The sequence below is a fragment of the Arachis hypogaea genome, chromosome 1 (genome assembly GCF_003086295.3).
Source record: "Arachis hypogaea cultivar Tifrunner chromosome 1, arahy.Tifrunner.gnm2.J5K5, whole genome shotgun sequence".
Classification (NCBI taxonomy): Eukaryota; Viridiplantae; Streptophyta; class Magnoliopsida; order Fabales; family Fabaceae; genus Arachis; species Arachis hypogaea.
In genome coordinates this window covers 34,354,486-34,359,829 of record NC_092036.1, presented here as the reverse complement: position 1 = coordinate 34,359,829, position 5,344 = coordinate 34,354,486, and the positions used below count along the sequence as shown (strand labels likewise).

General features: G+C 33.9%; 1 long non-coding RNA gene across 1 annotated transcript; it reads left to right on the top strand.

The window, feature by feature from the left end:
• The first annotated feature begins 3,258 nt into the window (after window positions 1-3,258).
• LOC140173483 (uncharacterized) lies at window positions 3,259-4,993 on the top strand. Its single transcript, XR_011862488.1, has 2 exons — window positions 3,259-3,399; window positions 4,558-4,993. It is a non-coding gene; the product is annotated as an uncharacterized lncRNA (long non-coding RNA).
• Window positions 4,994-5,344: the final 351 nt, after the last annotated feature.

Here is a 5,344-nt window from a genome sequence, read left to right as displayed (position 1 = left end):
AATTAGAAACTTAATTAAAGGAATTAGAAACTTCACAATATTTTTATCATAGTATGCTAAAAGAGGAGATAGTTACCATTTTCATCATTTGAGAGATGAACATTTTCTCTAGCATATACAACATTCAGTTCAATATGTTCATCTTCTTCCTCTTCGAATTGTACAAGCCTTCTCCTTTTAATACCTGCAATAATATAAAAAAAATAAGAAAAAATAATATTAGGGGATGACACTTTAATAATTAGGTAAAATTGAAAATTGAGATATGATCATTTCCTCTTGCATTAAATGATGACACTAATCTAGCATTTTTAACATCTTTGAGGGATTTTTTAGGACTTTGATACTTCCTTTTTAGCCTTCTTCTCTTCATACATGTAAAAACATAAAAAAAATAAGAGAAAATTATATTACTTAAATCAAATAATAACAATCATGTATAGGTTCACACTTCAAGAATTTGGTAAAATTAAAAATTGAGATATGGTCATTTCCTCTTGTATTAGGGAATGGCACTAAGTTAGCATCTTCAACACCTTTGAGAAATTTTTAGGACTTTGATATTTCTTTATTATCCTTCTTCTCTTCATACCTGTAAAAACATAGTAAGAAATATAATTAAAGAGTTCCATGTTAATAAATGGTGCACACTGCACAGTTTATCAAAGAAATAAGAGAAAAATCTAAAATCTGAAACAAAAGCACAAGTTCGCAACCCATTATTTTCTTTCTTCTTTCGTACTCTCTATCTCAGATACTTTGTACAGGTTGTTGATCTATCAAAAGTCAAAACAAAATTCTAGAAATTTAAGAAGTTAAATTCACTGCATTGTTAACTCGAAGCAAAGACTTTCTTAGATACATTTGTTGCAAAAGTGTGTTTCTTGGGAAACCAGAAAAGCATTTGCATATTACATATATGAATACGCTAGAATTTAATCAATAAATGTATGGTGCTCCATGTGCTATTAGTTTCAGTCCCTAGATATTAGCCAATATGCTTTTAGAAGAATAGAAGTTAATTACTAGAGTTATTTCAAATGGCTTCTTTAAAATATTATTGAAAGCAATGTCAATGTGAAAATACAATTGGTTCGCCCAAATTTTCTTTCCTTCTGTAGAAAACGATCCTTTAATAATTCAACAGTGAAAACACAGAAATGTCAATAGATCTCATTATTTCAATATCAATCTTTTTCAAGTGTTTGGTCTCCTATCAAAGATAGATTTGGATAGGGGAATGATGTTTCATATTTAGAATTTCAGGTCATTGACATGTCTACGAAAATGTCATTTGAAATTTAACTTTATAGACAAATCCATCAAACATGAGTCTGATCCAAGAACATATGGGAATTTCAATTAAATTTACTCTAAGCATGAAAATGGTATAGTTTTTAATGGTAGATTGTGCTAAAAAATTGTGGCACCCTCGTTTGCTGTTCAAGATCATATATCCTAATACTGTAACTCATTACGAAAATAATCATCAAGAAAAGGAAGTAAGAGAAAAATATGCCACATGATTTATATGCAATTGAATCAATACATGATTATTACCTTCAAAGGAAGTTTCCTTTCTCTTCTTCATGGATTAATCACACCCTTCTCCTTTAGAGTCTCAAGAGACACCTCTTCACCATCTTTAAATCTATCATCCTCTATGTCCCTCAGATTTACACTTATGTTATTTTTTATTCTTTATGTAGAAAAAACATGGTCAAATGTCATATTATAATCTCTAAAGATTGGGACCATTATATATTTCTAACAAGTATATGGAGCACCATAATGTTAATATACAACTTCTTATTTGAAAGTTTTAACATGTGTACTGCTAATTAATTAGTAATAAGGGATAAGATCTACACATATTAGTTTCCCATTCAAATTTGCGCCAGCAGCCATTTTAAGTTGCAGCTCTGTGAATTAAGACAAAACAGAGAAATGGACATTTGCTCCTTAGGCTTGATTAAACTACAAGAACTGTAAAATTCAAGACTTTTGAAAAGTCCTACTTTGAACTAATCTCAAATCAAATATTTATTTACAGTTTAATTTCAAAAATTCTTTTGTTGGAAATAATTTAAGGCAATTTTGATTAATTGGATTTGAAATAAATTAAGGTTTTGTCCAAACTCTATACTTAAGGACTATTTATAATTTAAAGTTTTAGAAATTCGAGAATAATGAGGTTTGGCTATTTAAATTAGAATTTCATCTAATTTTACAGTTATTGGATTATTTTCTATATTTAAATTATGAAGTTGGCAGTTATGAAATAATAGGGATTTTATATGATTTGGACTAAATAATTTATATTTTAAGATATTAATAGTGTTGTTTTGGAAAATAAAGAAATTAAGTATATTATTTCTAATTTTTGGATTTGAACATTTGATTGAAAATAATTTGTGAAATTGATGAACAAATAGTATTTTTATACATTATTATTTTTAGATTAGAATTTATTTCTAATTACGATATTATCCCTACTTTTATTTGAAATTACAAAACTACCCTTAAAACCTAATTTTACCCAAACCCTAATTTCCCCAATTCACTAACCCTACCCTCTTCACCGTCAAACAGCCGCAGCCATGGAAAAAGAGAGAGAGAGCACGGGAAACAGAGGAATAAAGAGAGGGAAGAGCTGCTGCTTCGCTGCCGCTGTGACTGCTGGACTGCCGCACGCGAGGATCCCATGCCACCATCGTCAGTGTCTCCCAGCCTTGCCCGCCCTTCACCTCATCCTTTCACCCGTTCATAGAGCCTACGAAGTCACTGCTGAGCTGCAGCGCCACTGTCCAGCCTCGTCCCGCCGCGTCACTGTGGTCACCGTCACTGTCACAAGGAAGGGGGAAAGGGCCGAAACTGCGCGTCCGAGGGAGAAGGGTGGATGTAGTTCGCGTTGCCAAACCTTCATCGCTACCTTTCTATCGCCGCCGCTTCCAAGGGTGGTGGAGGAGAGCGTCTCCGTCATCAAGGGTGGAGTCCACCGTCCAAGCTGGCATCAGCGGAAGCTGCTGCTACTGGATGTACGGTGAAGAGGAGCGTCGCGAGAATCAAGGGAAGAAGACGCATCTGGGAGAGAGAACCGAGGGAAACGACGCGCGAAGGATTCTGTGAAGGGAAAGGAAGCCACCTGCGTCATCATAGCTGTCTCATTGTGTTATTTCGGTAGGTAAGTATGTTTCAAAAAGTCTCGCGTACTATTTGTGTTTGGTTAATGAATTTGAGTTTTGGTAACGTAGGTTCGAGTTTGTATGTTGAATGTCGCTTTTAAGTTGCCTGAGTGCTGTGAAAGTGATCAAGGGCTGAGTTGTGGTTGTCATTGGTTTCGGGCTAGGAAGAAAGGGTTCAGTTGATGCGTTTGGGTTATGGTTTTGCGCTTTTATGGTAGGGGCTTTTTATGCAAACTGATTTATTTAAATTAAAAATTGTTATAAATAGATATGCTGTACGAAATATATTTCTAGTGATTATGTGAGTCTTATGAATTGTTTGATTTTGTCTTGAATGAATATGGTTGCCTGTTTGATTTAAACAATGTCTGATTTTGATAAATTGGAGATTTCTGGATTGGTTGATTTGAAATGGTTTTTGATAATCAGAAAGTTAAGTTTTTGTTTTATTGGAAACTGATTTGGTCTTGAACCTGTTGGAAAGAGTTGAGGATTGGTTTTGGTTGGAACCTGGAAAGGGTGGCAAAGTCCAAGTTTTAGGGGGGATGCTACCGAAATTTCTATAAAATTCGAGACTTTATTTGAAATAGTATTTTAAGAAAGGAACGGATTATGCCTTGAACTATATTACCGATAAATGAATTAGGTTGAACCATTTTATTAAGAAAATTGTTATGTTTTGAATGTAAACTATTTATAAAAGAATCATGTTTTAAATTCGATTTAAAGATGAAAATAATCAAGTTTGGAATTTGATTAAATAGGAAAATTTGAAGGAGTTTTAATGGAGTTTGATTAACTAATTTCACTTTACAACATTTTAAGAAAAGGTTGAAGTATTTTCTGAAACTTTGATTTAGTGAAACAGAAACACTTTCTGAGCCTTTGGAAACAAATTTAAGAATGAAACTAAAAATTGGTTTTTGTTTTAAATGATTTGATTTTGGTTAAGTTAGTTGGTTTTGAAATTAGTTCGGAATATTTTAATACATGACTTGGTTTTGGTTTAAATTCTATTTTACTTATTCAAATAAAGAAGTTAAGGTTTCAGACGTTTTCAATGAATTTAAGAAAACGATTTAGGTTATTCTCCCATGAAGTTTGAGACTTTTGCTGAGGACTTTTATGACCAAATCCTGATTTAGAAATGAACAACTTTGAGTCTTTCAAAAGAGATTTTGAATCTGGCATGATTTTAAGATTGTTTAAAAGTGTTGGAAAGTGGCTCCGTTTTGAAAAATGAGTCTTGGTAAGATGTGAATTGAATACATTTGTTATTTAAAAGAAAATGGGCCAATAATGAATTTAAAATAAGTTATTAAGCCTAATTGATTATGGATGTCCTCAAGACTGATGAGTTATGATTTGGTAGGCATAAGGGCCGGGTTCGTCCTACTTATGCTGAGATGAGATTGTTGATAAGTCGTTGGAACTTGGCAAGGACGATGGTTTAATCTCGCTTGTCGAAGGTGCAGCACCCGCGTAAGGACGGTAGTTTGATCCCGCTTACAGTGGAGGCAAGGATGGTGGTTTGATCCCACTTGCATGTTTCGGGCAAGGACGGTGGTTTAATCCCGTTTGCCTGTGGGACCTACGGGTAAGGACGGTGGTTGGATCCCGCTTATCCGAGTCGGGTTTGGAAACGTAACCGACGTATGAACTCATGGCCAGTAGGACAGGCATGCATCATATGCATTTATGTGACATTGTTTGGGTGTGCATATTGTAATTGGTTTGCCTATGTGAATACTTATGTTAATTACTAACTGCTATAATTGTTGCAATTGCTATTGATTGTGTTTGAACTACATTAATTGTGATTGTGTTTGATTGGTTGGTTTATGATGAATCGGTTGATGATTGAGTTATTTGAGCCGGGGCCCGTGTTGGATTGGATGGGCTTGAGGTTGTGATTGGTATATTGAGTTCTAGTTTTGTATAAAGTATCTGACCAGTTCAGCATAGGCTTAATGAACCTATGCTTGGAACGGGATGATCATTTATACCGCGTAGGTAATTTCTTTCATGGTTGCAGTTTAGGAAAGTATGAAAAATCAAACTCTTACAACATAGACTTAATTGAACCTATGTTTGGGACATGTTGGTCATTCATACTGTCTAGGAAAAAACTTTTCAGATTTTGCAAGAAAGGAAAAAGG